Genomic DNA, 16,715 nt, shown 5'->3' on the forward strand with positions numbered 1-16,715 from the left:
ACCACGGGCAAGTCCACCAGCTGCTCTGAGTCTGCCTTGGTCAAATGAGACTCCAGAACATTTCCTGCCCACCTCATCCTTCTATTGTGAGGATCCTGCTGACACGGTGTGTGTTACTGCTTTGTTAAACTGGAAAACACTTTTTCAAAAAAAGGAAAAAGCAAGGTTTTGCCACTCTTCTGCTTTGTTTTGGCACCAACCAACAGCCTCTATTCTCATTCCCAGAAATTCCATATTCCTCTCAACCTCAGCCTACTGTCGACATACTCTTAAGTGTTTCAGACAGTCCTGTGATTGTTGGATGCAAAAGACATCAATTCATATTGGCCAGTGTCCAGACATAAGCTACATCTTCCTGATAGCAGTTCTGTTTGCCAGAGACCTGTGGGTCCCATGCATAAACAGGAGGCCCTCACTTCCTCTCAGGGGCCTCAGACAGGCAACATATGCTCTCTTTCCAAGATAAGGCCTTTTTGGACAACAAAGCACTTAGAATATTTCCCTTGTATCAATAAGAACAAACACAAATGCCCACCCCAGTGTTAGTGGGACTGATCTGGCGGGGGCAGGAAAGAGTTAAGGCATCATTTCCATTGTGTTGTTATGAGCCACTGAGTATCTTTGAAGCCTAATTAAAGTGCACTCTTTCAATGATGAATGAATTAGCCCCAGAATAAGCATCGCTTTCCACCATTTTCTGTTTTTGTGTCTTTTAACTATTTTAAGAGGAAAACACCTGAGCCCAAATCCAAAGGGGGCAGTTAGTCATAGCCAGGTTGGCTCCGACTTACTGGGTCCACCAGTAATTCTTTAATCTCATTGGAAGCTCCAACCACTACTCCTTAACACATACCACTCTTTCTGTGTTACCTCTCACGCACCCATATCCATAGACTCCACATCCATTCTTGGAATCACATCTCTGCATATTATCTGTTGACCCCTTCCTCTCTGTCCTACTCACCTCAACTCCAGTTAAGCCCAACCCTCTCCTAGTCTGTGCCTGTACCCAAAGCCACTGTACTGATCAGCCTCCATTGAAATGGTGACCACAAATCTTAGTAGTACCCTATATTTTGCTGATCAAACCCCTCTCCCACACCTCTCCATTTTCTCCAATCCCCCATAGCTTATTCACCTCCTCCCACTCTCCTTATTTAGTTAAGAACACACATTAGTGGTCAGAATAAAACTATTTCATTTTCTCCATGCAAATCCCCCCAGCCCTCTGCACCTGCGGCCCTATGCTTGTCACCCTCCTATACTGGAAACAAACGCTCCCGGCTCCTACCCAAGGCCAATCGCCTACTTGTACCCAGATCCCAAACCTCTCACTCTTCCCTGAGAACTCTGTTCCTGCTATTAATTCCTCTGGCATCAATTTCTCTCTCTAGTCAACAGTTCTGCTGGCATACAAATACACTGTAAGAGCTCCCATTTTTCAAAGAGACCCTTCTTGATTATCTCCTCCATCAATGACCCAATTTCTACTCCTCTTTTCAGCCCAACTCCTTGAAAGGGCATTGCCCTCCATCCCCTTTCTGTAGTCTCCTGTCCTCCTCCCACATGCCCAGCTGTCCCTTCTCAGTCTCCTTTGCTGGAATCTTCACTTCTCTCTGATTCCAGACTCTTCTTTCTATCTGGTTAGACTCACTTCCCCCACATGTCATCCACACACTTGAAACTCCCAAACTGATCCCTCCAGCACAGACCCGTCCCCTAAGTTCCGGACCCATACATTCACCTGCCATGGTGGTTGGGAACTCAAAGACTAAAAGTAAAAAAGATCCAAGATAGTGAATCCCTATCTCGAGGGGTGGTGGGGACCCTGAAGCCAGCAGGGGAGCCTGCATTTGGAGGAGATGTAGTATCTTCATGGAGCTGGGAGGTTCAACTCACAGCAAGAAGAAAAACAGAAAGCACCAACTTTCAGAACTCCTGGGATGCATTTTGGATCACGAATAAGTAAAGAAAAGAGATCCTCACAAGTTCCAGAATCATGAGAACAGAGAGGAGAGATAAAGCGAGAAGAGGAAGAATTGGTAAATCTGGGGGGAAGGACACGGGGTGGAGAGGAGTGGGGGAGACAAAGAAAGACGCAGAAGACAAAGGAAGGAATGGGTAAGAGAATGAAAATAAGAACCCAGGAAAAAGATTTGGGTTCTTCCTTATTCAGGAGACACAGCTAGAATTCTGGCTGAATTCTTAACAAGATGTAGAAACTCAATTCTCTGAGTCCGCCCTAAAGAGTATTTAGCACTATTACTAATAACAGTTCCCACTTATCAAGGTGCTTCCTGAGTGCTAGACGCTTTGAACATATGTTCTCATTCAGTGCTTGAAACAACCTGTGACCCAGGTGTCACTGTCCCCATTTTCAGAGTAGGGAAGTCATCGACTCAAGACGTCCTAGCAAAGGGTTGGCAGAGGAAAGACGCACAGGTATATCCTATCCCAACACCCATGCAGGCAAATACCACACCATTCAGCCACAGGAGACAGACCTGGAGAAGGACCCTTCTCCTGACCCAAGGAGACTGAGGGGCTGGTGGGCCACTCTCACGGAGCACTGGGCCTCTGGCCATCCAGTGGCTTCCCAAGTCAGAGGGCTGCCCTCCTGCGCTAAGGTCCTGCTTCCTCTCCACGACCCCTGTCCCCTGTCCACACTCCAGGTGAATCTGTCATCCCAGCCCCCACAGCTTTTAATCCAGGGTCCTGGATTAAAAGCATTCCTGAATTACCCCAGGGCAAAATCAGGTCAAGCCACCTCCAAACCCCGGCCTCACAGAGTTAAAGGTGAGCAACTGGAAGAGCTTAGAGGCAAAGAAGTTAATTAGCTCCCTAAAACTAAAAGGGGGAGAACAGAGCCTGGGCAGAGACAGTGTAGTTACAGGAGGAGGCCCGAAGAAGAGAGCACTCGAGTGGAAGTCCAGAGCCTCAGGCCTGCACGGCCCCCAGGGAGCACTGAAATCTTGGCAATGACTCTTGGGTGTCTGTTTCCTCCTCTATTGGATCCACTCTGAGGCCTCTTCTCTGCACTCAATAGCCGAGGACAGGGTGGCACTCAGGCCCAACACAGCCTCCTGTGGGACAGAGCCTGACCTCTGGAAGGCCAGAGCTGGGCGACATCAACGCCTCTCTGCAAGCATGCACCCCACAAGTGCCCCAGAACCACACAGAAGATGCCCAGTCTCGCCCCAACCCAGCTTTCTCCATCTGCCTCTGCAAGCAGGGGAAGAGGTGGATGAGGCAGAGATTCGCAGGCGTGGGTGGGCAGAGTGGACAGAAGAGGCCTCTGCTTCATGACATGATCAGTGATGGGGGGCAGGGTAAGATATAAACTGCCATCTCCCTTCCACAAACCCCTGGAACGGTGCCTGAAACTTCCACCACTGAAGTGACCCTCGTGGCTTAAAAACTTGACTTCCAAAAAGCCGCAGTTAAAATGCAGAGCACTTTCTCAGACAAGTTAACTCGATCACGGGTTCCTCACTCGGTCTACTCAGAGCTTCTGTCAGCACCAGAGTGAGCCTTGGAACACCTGGTCCAACCCCTTCTTTAAACACCTGAGGAAACTGAGCCCTCCAAAGGTGAAGTGACTGGCCCAGGGCCACAGGGCAAGGAGGCAGCAAGGCTAGAATGTTGCCCCACGTCTCCTAAGTCCTTCCACAGCATGGACTGGCTCCTGGGAGTGTAACTCAGGTGGTCTGGAATCGTGGCGTCCTGCTCCTGAGCTGCCCCTGCCTGCTCCTGTTCAGCTACCACAGCAAAACCCCTGGGGCCTCGCCAGCTGACTCCTCCCTGACCCTGCCTTCCGGAAGGATGAATGCACATCAAAACCCTGGGGCCAAAGTATTCCTGGGTACTGTCCATTCCGCATCCAGCTCCCTTTCCCACAGCCTCCTGGGAAGGAGAAGTTTCCAGAAGGGAGAGCTCTACAGGCTTTCACAGAAAAAGGACGCTTCTAAGAAACATTCCTCTGGACAATAGGAATAAGGCAGGAAAACAGGGGGAAAACAGGTTTGGTTTTTAATGTTGCATTCTCACCAACATGGCATCCTGAAACTTTGGAGTTCATCTGACTAATATCAAGTTGAATCCCTTATTTACAAAGATGGAGAATGAATCTCTTTTGAAGCAGATCAACCAAATGACGCCTGAGGCCTTAAAATGAGGTAATGGGAAGGAAAGAAGTACAGAGAAAGGACTAGTCCCCTGCCTGGGATTGAGACGGAGCTCTTTGCTCCCCTCCTGACAGGCCCACAGCCACCTAAGTGGTCCTGCAGAGCTTCCTGGCATGGGGGAGCCTGGCCAGGACAGCTGGCTCTTTGCAATGACCCAATCAGCCCTTTCTGGGAAACCTAGATTCATTAGCATACTGGCTAAATCCACAGTGCTGACCAGCCAGTGGGTAACAGGACTCATGGCCACGATGGATTCTCTCCAGAGCCGGCAGGACGCTTGCTACTACAGAAAAAGTAAAGTGTCACAGAGGAGGTTGGGGGAGAGGAAACAAGAAGGAGCAGAAGCCCAGAGCCCTTGGTTTGAGAAATGAGAGGGAGAATTCAGAAGGGCCGTCTTCCCTGGACAATGGTTAGAAAGGAATGAACGCACACCGGCCGTTGAAGTCAAATAGACATGTACATCTGCCTGGTTTCGGGCAGGTCACTACCCGACATCTGTCCTCCTCATTCCCCCAGCTCTAAAATGGGCCCAACATCCCAGGATTGTTAGAGGAGGTGATGAGATCAGAGGACCCATGACGGCGTGTAGCTCCTCAATGAACCTCATTCTCCTTCTCTCCCTTAGAATACAAAACCCCATCTGGTCCACAGGAAAAGCCCAAGAGTAAACACCCTCCCCGTAAGCCCTGGAAAGAGGCACAGGGCCCTCCCGGGGAGGAGGATGGCTGTCCCAGTGGCAATGGACTGACTCAGTTGACCAACCGTCCTTAATTTCCCTCTTCACATTTCGGGAGCCCTAGAGTGCTCTTCCCCCAAATGAGGCATGCAGCAGAAATGAGCTGTGATTAGCACAGCAGAGAGACCAGAGGATGGGGGCAGGGGAGAGTGAGCTGCAGAGTTTCCTGGAATTAATGGAGAGGGAGCAGGAAGGGCAAGTTGCTGTCTCAGAAGATCTCGCTCTGCGCCAATCACCAGGCAGGGACTTCTTTTTTGAAGCCAACCTTCTCAACCTCTGTAGGGCAAAATCAACTCTGAGGGCTGCCTGTGATAGACCTAATGTGCCGTTAGAGGCAGGCCTGGGGTGCTTTCTGCAGGGCACACAGTTAAATTTCAAGCTAGTATGTAGGTGATCTAGGTGGATGCATGAACCAGACACCGAACATTGCGCGGGAAGCAATTAACACTCAGCCCCAGCGCGTTGGCTGAACCAGATTTGCATCAACATTACGGTGTGAAGGCAGATGAAGGAAAGAGAGATTTTGAAAGGGTTTGGTGAGACAGTGCTGTATGAGGCCCAGGTGCTGCATAAATGTCAGCGGGGGTGGAGTGGGGAGGTAGCAGGGGGAAAGAGGGGTGGATCTAGAAGCTGGCATCCTATTGTTTTTGCTTTTCTCAGAGGGAAGATGGATATTACTCTATTGTGGGTTTCAATTCTGTGCTGTCAGATGACCTTTTCAGTCCAGGGCTCTGCCACGTCTGGGCATGCCTAAGCCAAGACAAGTGCCACTGAGCGTTACAGGCAAATAATAAGCAAAGGCAAACACACTAAAGATCTAGAGTCTAGTCCCGGTCCCGCCACTTCTGTGTAGCTTTGACCAAGTCACAACCCTTCTGAGTTTTGGCCCGCTCATCTGCTAAGTGGGACAGTAGCCCCTGACAAGGCTGCTGGGAAGATTACCTTGAAAATGTGGCTGTTATTTAGCACATCAGGAAGTGCCAACCATTCTTGGCCACCCAGAGACGGCCCCACTCTTTGGACTCACAATCCATGTTCCTCACACACCGCCGCACGTCTTTCAGTCCCGAGGGCCAGCAAAGAACCCACCAACAAGATGAAGTGGGGAGACATGAGCACAGGAGGTAGAAGGGAAAGCGAGGTCCCAGGAATTGCGATCTTAGGACTTCTTGATTCCCCCACAGGTAAAGCGGCTAAGGGCAGACAGGCAATGGTGCCAGAAGGTGCTTCCGCACCCAAACAAAGGCAATGGCCAGAATCGGAGCCTTCTTTCCTCAACTCTCCTCAACCACGTTCAGTGACCTATAGATCTAAAGGACACTTTTTCAAATAAACTCTCTCTCCAACTCGACTAAAAGGACAATCAGAGATTTGATCCCAAATTTTAATCGATCTCTTAGATACAAAGCTCTCTGGGGCCAACCGGCCTCTCAGGATATCCCATACTCCTCCCCAACGGTGTTACAAACCAGGAAGGGGTAGAAGAGCACTTTCTCTGGTTTCAGAATAATCCTTGGTGGAACAGACCCACAGAATCATGTGACACTTAGCGAGGTGAACATTTCATCAGTTGGACACGCATCACACAGAAGACAGGATACACCGGGGTTCTGTCACAAGTCATTTAGAAGGAATCCTGACCACTCTTTTTTCCCTCACAGGGGCTAGGATCCCACAGTCATGACACAGTCCGAGGCGGCCTGGTAGGGAAGAGTATATAAACCCAAACTTCTTCACGGGCAGCTGGGCTGCCCTCACACAGCCATCCTAAACATTATATTGATCCTGCTCAAGGGCCCAAGATGCACTGGCTTCCTCCTGTTCCTATTTCCTGCATTGTTGATCAGGCCCCACCATGATGGTGAATGCTGTTTGCATCCTCTGACTTCTCTCCACAGCCTGGGGTCTTCCCCCACTCCATTCAGGTTCATCTCACTGTGCCTGCAGCCCCACTGTGCTGCTCACACCTCAGAGCTTTTGTTCAGGTATTTCCCACTCTCGGTGGCCTGTCTTCTCTTTGCTCACCCCAACTGCAGCCCAACTGCGCTCTCCATTCAGTGCAGACCCCCCTCGCTATTCCAGCCTGAGCTGGAAACTCCCTTCGCTCAGCCCGGGTGGCACCCACAGTTTGTACCAACTTGGCACCTAATTATAAACGGTCTTGTCTTGAATAATATGCTAATCACCTGTCTCCCCTCTTTATGAACAGAAAAGAGGACTTCCACGGTGGAGAGGGTCTGAGCAAAACAATCTTCGATTGGAAAACTCAGACATTACCAGCTATGACTACTACCATTGTCAACTCAATCTCCCTGAGCCTCAATTTCCATGTCTGTGAAACAGGAATGGTAATCTGAACCTGAGAATGTGGGTATACAGCCTTCACAAGCTAACATCTATAAGAAGCTTATCAGTGACTAGCACATAGAAAGTATCCCCAAGGAGCACCTGGGTGGCTCAACTGGTTGAGCATCCAAGTTCAACTCAGGTCACAATCTCACAGTTCACAAGTTCAAGCCCCACATCAGGCTCGCTGCTGTCAGCACAGAGCCTGCTGTGGACCCTCTGTCCCCCTCTCTATGCCCCTCGCCTGCTTATGTACACTCTCTCTCTCTTCTTCAAAAATAAACGTGATAAAAAAAAAAGAAAAGAAAGTGTCCCCAAAAGTTTGTTTCAATTCCCCTTTGTTTGTCTTTTATGCCCTGCAAAACCTAACACAGTACTGCAACATGGAAGACATTCAATAAAAGTTTGATTAATTGATCAGAAGCATAAAGCAAACCAATAACTGGAGGGTCATTATACAAAACACCAGTATGTGGTCAAAACATATTGATCTATTTTTTCAATTATGGACAAAAGGTTGATGTCTACAGAGGGAAAACAATCTATTTTAGCTAAAAAACTTTTCAAAATTACAAACTGCCAGTCTCTTTGAACCCATAACTCAAGTCAAGGAGAAATTTTAGCATAAGCGTTCACGCTAGCAACTCATCACACCATTCCTTCACCCCTTCTTACACAAGCTCTCTCCATTCCCAACCTCTTTTACATTTCACGTCCTCAGAAAGTTGACTTCACATACTACAAATACAGTACAATCCTTCCTACTTCTTTAAATCAAACACAGAGCAAAACTATAGGTTTTTTTCTAAGTTACGTGGAAAGAATCCTGACCACAGGTTTTCCCAAGCAGAATTTTTGTTTTATACATATAAATATAAAATTAACTTTGTCTTTTAATAAAACCTTCCTTCCCCTACCTACTGAGTTGGGGAGAGGGGAGTAGACAACCATGAATATTAGTGAGGCTGTTCAACCAAAATCAAGTTAAGAATAATATCCGGGTCCTATGAGCAAGTACGAAATCCATGCACCAAGGATGATGTTGGACATGGTGAAATCCAAGGAGATGAGAACCATAAAGGAACTTGGAGTTTTCAGCAGAACCATTTTCCCTCGTGGCGTTTTGGCCTTACTGTCCTTTCCAGTTGCTTCTCACTGTTCGTCTTTCACATTTTTGACAATTCTCTGGAGGAAAATGTCTCTTGCATTCACTTTCCAGCTGGCGTCTCACATTACCCAAACAATGGAAGTCCCCATAAGGCCTTGGGGCATTGCTTCAGTATGAATAGGAACAAGCCTAGAAGTGTAATTTTGGTTAATGATCACAACACGCGTCCATAAGACCAATTCTCGCCACGCCTCCCCACTCCCTGGTGGTGAGTTAGGCACTAACTCTTTCAGGTTACCCAGCTACAATTCAAAGCATTGCCAAGCTTGACGAGACCCTGAGAGGTCATCTAGCCCACGCCCCTAACTCCGCGCAGAAGTATTTGGCTATCAGTGAGGTCACATCAGCCTCAATAGTCAAAAATTCTTGCTGTCAAAAGAACTATTTGTCAGTCTGTTCCAAGCCCCAACTTCTCCCGTCCTCTCTAGAAGCCAAAAAGATCAGTGTCTTTTTCTCAATGATGCATATGACAGTTATTAAGTGACCGCAATTCTCTTGCCCAAGTTAACCCCAAATCCTTTGCCCTTTCTTACAGGGCTTATTATTGTTCATCCTTTTCATTATTGCTAATATTCTTCTCTGTACTTTTTGGGTTTTCCAGTTATTTTCAGCTATTTCAAACACAGTGGTGTCAAATATTAAATAGAGGTGAAGAAATGCTTTCCAGCCCTTGCACGTTATACCCAATATAACCCAGCTTGGCATCGTGCTAACTTAAAAATAAACAGCACGCTGCTCCTTCAGCTAGTGTTCCACTACAGCTTCCAGATCCATCTCAGCTATGATTGTGTCTTGCCAGGTGATCACTAATAGCACAGTCACCATAATTATATCAGTCAGGTGGGTACAAAACCATTGATCCCCACTGTTAACCACCTCACACCAAAGCATTTCCTATTCTGGTGTAAGGAAAGACCAGGTAACCAAGGGATTGTGCTTCTAACACCATATTCATGCAGAATACAAAACATAGGGTTTTCTAACTAGAATCTTTCTCCTTCTAGTCAATGCCGAAAAGCTGACAACTGGGTGACTTCAGTTACGATCACGGGGTGGAGCTTGGAGCAAACAGAGCTGACATACAACATATTGATCTCACCCCCTCACCCTGTTAAGAAAACTAGGAAGTAACTCAGGGAACTTAGCAATAGGCACCAGTAAAACACACCCTGAGATCTGAAAAGTTACTCATTCTCTCAAAGCAATGCAATGGCCTCTCACAACGGCTAAAGAGCATCTCTTTGATGAGTTTGGCAAGGCAGCTGCCACCTAGCATGACCAGCTCACGGGCTACCTGTCAGGTTCATCCCATACTCAACTTGTAAGAGGATTTTAATTCAGTAGTAGGTCTGGTATCAGGAATCTTCATTACCATCTAAGGAAGACAATCATTTGTCAGTTCTTTTAGGATGTGAGATACTGAGTTGGAGACTCAGTGTTCTAATTCTGAATATGACCACAAACAACTGGGCTCTCAGGATGAAATGCACCTCAGCAACATCCTCAATGCCTCATAACTAACAATTTCAGGGAGCCACAGCTATTGGGGAATCAGAAAGAGACCATTTCTTTAACTGCAACAACCCCACACCTCCCAAACTGGGCTCTGCTAAATGTCCTTTAGCATTTATCTCCCACAGAAACTATAGTCGATGTTCACTTAGCCCACAGGAGCCATTTGCATGGACTCAACTATTTTAAAGTTGGTCTTTTTTCATATTTAAGTTGGTAGAGATGAATGATGTTAGTCATTATGCCTCCAAGAGTCACCATTATGTATGGCTACCATGTCGACTGGCTGGATTATTTATAGGTACTTTCAGTAAGCACTGTACTATTGTAGTTTGGACCTGGCACCCAAACGAGAAAACCTAATAGCTTTCTAACACCTTGTGGTGGAATTTTTTGGATCAAAACACTTATCCATATAGGCCTCAATATGGCTTTCATTACTAACCATGAAATGTACTTCTTGCCCTTCACCTGGTGATGTGAAATTCTTCTCTTAGTCCTGCCACTTATAAAGGTCTTAAGTATCACTACCAGCACTCCCCACTGTAACAGTATAATACTCTGTATTTCTAATTCAGGATCAGCGAACTCTGGCCCCTGGGCCAAATCTGGCCAGCTAGCTGCCTATTTCTGTAAATAAAGTTTTATAGGAATATGATCATGCCCACTCATTTATATATTGTCTGTGGCTACTTTCATGCTACAACCCCAGAGCTGAATAGTCGCAACGGATGTCTGGCCTGCAAAGCCTGAAATATTTACTATCTGGACCTTTACAGGAAAAGTTTACAGAGTCCCCATTATAAGACAGAAGGAAAACAAATTGCTTATTCAGAATAGCCTTCTCCTCACCTGAACCAAAGAAAATAAAGCAAGAAAACAACCCTGACCCAAAAGACTACCTTTTACATGTACTTTGCATGAATTCTGTGCAGATGCATCTAAGATGTGAAATACTTAAGACAAATTTAAATAACAAAGATTCTGGAGTGACATATATATCTTCATATAAAATATAAAATTTTATATATAAAATATAATATAAATATGCATATCCCTCCAGAATTTTTATTTAGATTTATTTTAAGTATTTTACATCTTCTAATCTTCTGTGCATCTCATTTCAGAGAACACTTTGTAACATACATATTTATTTATATACTTTTTAAATATACATACATATATACTTTTTTTAATCAAAGGAATTTCTAAATTTGCTCTTTGGGGAAGACAATAAAACTTGAATTGAGTTCTTGTCACATGGAATAATTTAGAAATCTTAGAAAAGACAAGACGGGTAAAAGGAATGTGATATAATAGATGACTGGTCAGCAATAAGAACAAAGTACAAGAAAAATAGAGAACAAAAAAACCATAGCTTTAAACTGTATAGCCCCGCCCAGGGTTTTAGAGAGATGCTCTTTCATTTACGTGCAGAGGGAAGGGGACTGGATGGGGGAACGTCTTGTACTAAACTGCATCCTGAATCCCTGATGTGCTCAACAACGACCTAGCTCCATCCAGAGACCAACCCAGGGACCCATTCCCAGCACATAACAATTCTAAGTCAGATTACCATTAGACACATCCATGGAGGAAGTGAAGGAATTTGGTCAAGGCATTTCATCCTTCAACCTTACCCAGACTGGAGCCCTTAGGGAAGGCTGTCCCAAAGTCGTCAAAGGGTATCTGGCACACACTCACATTTAGTTTTGTCCACACAAAATTGATTTTCAGTGTTTTCAATTTATGACCAACATTTTGGGGAGATCTCACCAAAATTTTTGAAGTTTTGGTCCGTCTTGAAAAACCTGGGCACCTGAGAACCCTAAGCCCTCAAGCAGCACCCCTGAGCTGGTAGTGGCTGTCCCACTCAGAGCACAGATGCTGTCTGGCTCTATACACTCCCTACGACTCCCTGGTGTCTCCCTGTGTCCCAAGGCTGAGCATCAAGGGCTGCCTCCTCCCCCTGGCACTGTTAATCGTCACTCATTAAAGATACCTGCTCCGTAGGCATCTCAAGTTTGACGCCAGAGCTAACCTTTTATATGAACTGATATGTTTCCAAACGGATGAGGAAAGTGATTTTTCTCTTTGTCATTCTTTGGTTCACATGTATATTTTTCCCCTCCCTCTTGATCAGTGACCATCTACAGACATCAAGCACATGCATGCTTTGCCAACAATTCACCGTCATTTGAAAAAGGCAGTCCCTTCCCTCATGAGCTACCAGTAAAGACATTTGATTCTGCTGGGTCTCCTCCATCCCTTAGTTAATTTACACTGATACTACATCCGTATGCTAGACAACTTATCCCTACAAGCAGCCAAAAGACAATACCTACAAAGAGGTAGGTATGTCATAAGGTAAGACACAGCTTACGGAGAGAATGTTTGCCCATCAGAATCAAGGCACCCTTTTGGAGGGCGTAAATTAGAAGGGAGATTTCGGGTGCAATCATTTCCCTCCTGAGAAGATATTTAATCCCCTTGGTGACCTCTGAATTGGATCCAGTGTCTCAAATTTAAGTCACTTCAGGAAGTGGGTGATACTTAATAAATGTGCAAAACTTCCTATTTACACCAAGTGTCTATCAACAGATGCATGGATAAACAAAATGTGGTATGTGCACACCAGGGAATATCACTCAGCCTTCAAAAGGAATTAAATTCTGACACCTGCTACAATAGAGACACACCTTGAAGACAGTATGCAAAGAGAAATAAGGCAGTCACAAAAGGACAAACACTATACGATTCCACTCATCTGAGGTATCGCCAGTAGCCAAATTCATAAAGACAAAGTAGAATAGTGGTTGCCCGGGGCTAAGAGGAGGAGAGCATGAGGAGTTCTGTTTAATGGCGACAGAGTTTCAACAGGAGATGAAAAAGTTCTGGAGCGGATGGAGGTGGGCTGTGCAACAATGTGAATGCACTCAATGCCACTGCCCGCTAAAATGGTAAATTTTATGTAATGCATATTTTACCACAACAAAAAGAAAACAAAAGCTTAAGGAGGGTATATTGGCGGAGGGTGGGGGGGACGGTTGCTTTTTACTGTTAGGGAAACTTATAAGTCCGTAATAAATATCACAGTGTGACAATGCTCAGAGGGCAAGACATGGCCTGAAAGGCCAGTCTGGTTCCACCTGACCTAGGGCACCCATATGAGAACAGTATTCACTTCCATACACAAGAAGAAACCTATCAGAGGGTCTGGTTTATAGCCGTACCAACTGGCCGCTTGGGGACGCTATACTAAGAGCACCTTTCACGCAATGGAAATATTAACCCCCAGATTTTTCCAAACACACACTAAATCTCACATTCTTATGCCAAACTACTCTTGGCATAGAGATAATGGCAACGCTGGACAGGCATATCAAGTCTATACACATAAACAGGCTCTCCATGGAGAGGGTGACAATGGCTGCAGTGACGGTGGGTGGGCGACAGCAACTATGGACTCAGAGAGCAGATACCGGCACCAACGCTGGGCACCATTCGCTAAATAAAACAGAAAAGGTCCAACACACCTTGAACGTGCAAGTGGGCAGAATCCTTTCAAGACGGTATGAAAGTCAAACTCAAGTAGGATGAGGTTGGTAAAGTAAAATTTACAGAGATGCTATGGGAGCATTGGAAACAGACTTTTATTTAACAGAAACTTACACAAATTTGATACAAACCCTACATTATGCAAAGCTTTATCACAATTCTACACATTGTAACTTGTGGGAGTTGGTTGGAGAGTGGGTTATTATAATTATTAGCATTTTGAAAAGGGACCCTTTCTATCAGAAAACGTCACAGAAAAGGGCTACAAAATGATACAAAGACACTCTTGGTGATCTCCCGCCCTCCACCCCAGGACTGGCCTTGAATGAGAAAGCTGAAAGGGCTAGCAGGAGGTCTGTGCCCATCCAGTCTCCCCTTTCAAAGGCAAAAGAGAGATTCTCAGGCTAAGAACCATTTCGGTAACACTGGCACTCAAGGACTCTTGCTGATGAGAACATCCAGCGTTAGATTATGCATTCATTATTGGGACTCTGCTTACAAGTGGGGGACACTGAAGAGCATGGACACGGAGAAGACCTGGAATAGAATCGAGTGGCCCTGCCGATCAACCGAGCTCCTTCGCCAGGCCACAGACACCATGTTGAATTACATAGGCCAGCACGTTCACTTCTACCCACACGACCATAAAAGGACATGTTAGAACACGTGTCTTTCTCCTTTACCCCCACCAGCAGCTGAATTTGAGGTTTCCATCATTCAGGTTGGCCTTCCTTGCCCTTGGGGACACTCTAGAACCTTAGGCCACCCCAAAGCCTGCTCAGTAGAAGTCTCCTCTGGAAGTTGTTAGGTGACCAAATTAGTATCATCTCAGCTGATGCTTATTTTGTTGTCTTTTTTTTTTTTTCCTCTTTCTTCGCTGCATTATTTTAAACAAAGCTGTCTGTGTTTGAAAATGTTGAACTCGCAGAGATACAGTTAGTCACTAGATGGAATTCTTTTCTGAACTAGGCCTCGTCAGACATGACAACCAGGAGTTGAGCTGTTTCTTGACATCCAGATGAATGGGGTTTGCCTATGGGGGGGGGGAGTTTTCTGGGGAGTAGGGAGAGACTGCTGATAGCCTTTGTGGCTAATTTATTTCTGTCACGTCTTAACACATAACCATGTAACATCACCAATGCCTCCAACAGAATTTTGAGGAAGAAAAAACCAATCACTCCTCACTTACCACATCCAACTGGCAGAAATAAAAATACCTAAAGCACATACATGAATGGCTTTTTTAAAAGCCCGAGAGAGCAGAGTTGATCTTTATTTTCTCATTAAAAATGTGGGGTCTTTTTCCTTAGCGTTAATATGAAGTCTTTATTTAACATTAAGTAACTCTTTTGATTTCGTGTCTTCACAAAATTGCTTTTAACTTTTGAAGTAGAAGGTACTTTAAACAAAAATACTGTGCCAGGCCGGCACTTTTTTCTTTTAAATATTGAAATAAATAAAATAGTTAACTCTTTTTTTTTTTCTGTCAGTTTGTTCATGTTCAGTTATTTCTATGGTAGAGCACTTCCAGTCTGACCTGGGTACTTTCTCGGAGACACTTAAAGAAAATGTAATGAAGGATTTTAAAAAGGAAAAAAAAAAATATCTTCTTATTGCACACACTTAGGCCACTCCCAAGACTTCTCTGAGCTGAGCTGAGCTGAGTTGCGCTGGAGGCTTTTCCACAATCCAGGCTCCTGTGTTGGCTGAAACACACGCGCAGGAGGGGGCCGGGCAAGGGAAGAGGAAGAGGAGGAGGAGGACAAGGAGGAGGAGGCGCAAATCAACGTGGCTCCTTTTCACCTTCTTCAGAAATGGCTTGCTTGAAGGATGCCGGAGTCCCCAGGTCATAGAGTTGACTGCAGAGGGAAAGGCAACGAAAGATAAAACAAAAAACAACAGCACAGGACAACTACCTAAAAAAAGGAAAGATTAAAATGAAGGGGGTGGTGGAAATGAAATGAACTGAACAGAAAAACAAAAGAAGAAAGAAAAAGAACATACTACCTATGGCCATGCTAATGAGACCATGGCCATGTGCAAGGAGAATCTGGCTCGTGTCTCCTGTGCCCTGAGCATCAGCAGCACGAGATCAGCCAGAAATAGGGCAGGTCAGCTGCACTTGGGCAACCAACTGACACAAGAAACAGAGGGGACACAGCTGGATTTTCAAATCCTAGGTGGTGTAGTGGACAAAACCGGATGCTGGCAAAATCTATCATTTTTTTCTCCTCTACTTGGAAGCTGAATCTTTTCACTGTTAAAATGCCCCAGAAGGACCGTTACGATGCAATCTGTCTGCCTGTCACCTAAGTGGAAATGAGTTGTTCTATGGTGTAGGACGAGTGGCAATTACAAAAACCCCAACCGATGCCCCATTTGGCCTCAGGCCCAAAGGACACTGCTTCACGCACACACCCTCACCTCCAACCCCAAGTGATTCCAGGGTGTCAGAATTACTCAGGGAGAGAACCAAGCCAAAAGATCCATTCCAGTCCTCAACTAGCCCAGTGATCCCAACTGTCAGCCTTGGAAACTGGTGGCAGTTCAATCCTGGTGGGTCCTTTAGCCAGGATGAGTACCAACCAGGAATGGATTTGGCTTCTAGCTGAAATGAAATCTGCTAAGTTATTTTAGGCTTTGGAATGGAGTAGTCTGCACAAAGGAGGAAGAAATAAAACCAAGTATTATCACATTTCACCCCAGAAGCAGTCCCTGAAGGCAGAGATGCATGCCCCTAAACAGTGCCCATGTCACGTTGGGCTGGGTGGCAAGGGAGAGAGGAAAGGAAGGAGGGGCCCAACTGGAAAAACGGCCAAGGCAGCAGGGAACAAACATCAAAACCAAATGAGTGGCTCAGCCTCCTCCAAGGCTCCATCCCCCATCTTTCTTTGTAGTACCTAAGGCCTTACTCACTGGTCAGGGGCACAGGACTGGTATAGAAGCACTTCCAAAACTGAGACTATCTGTATACTTATGTTTTCAAGGGGTGGCTGAGAAGAGCCTCATTTCTACCCACCACCAAGCCCTCCCCTGACCTCTTCTCCTATTTCCTTCCCCTCCATCCCATCCCATGCCCTTCCACTGTCTCACCTCTCAGATGTGCTTTCTTGGTGTCCTTTCCCAGACCCAGTCCTCATCACTAGTGCTCATCTCTTCGCTGTCCCACCTGCCTCTAGCCCCTTCGCTCCTCTGATAAAATTAGTTGGCC

The 16,715-nt window shown here is 45.8% G+C and overlaps 1 protein-coding gene across 5 annotated transcripts in view; it reads right to left on the reverse strand.

Annotated features, from left to right (window-relative positions):
• DPF3 (double PHD fingers 3) overlaps window positions 1-16,715 on the reverse strand; it is a 248,662-nt gene that overhangs the window by 27,854 nt on the left and 204,093 nt on the right. The window contains exon 10 of one of the 5 annotated variants that reach the window (XR_006203940.1): window positions 13,585-15,363. The exons of the other annotated variants lie outside the window; for them this stretch is intronic. The gene's annotated coding sequence lies outside the window, so the exon portion shown is untranslated. Of the gene's footprint in view, window positions 1-13,584; window positions 15,364-16,715 lie in introns of those variants that run through there. 5 annotated transcript variants of the gene reach the window in all.

This window comes from Panthera leo, chromosome B3 (genome assembly GCF_018350215.1).
Source record: "Panthera leo isolate Ple1 chromosome B3, P.leo_Ple1_pat1.1, whole genome shotgun sequence".
NCBI classification, from domain to species: Eukaryota; Metazoa; Chordata; class Mammalia; order Carnivora; family Felidae; genus Panthera; species Panthera leo.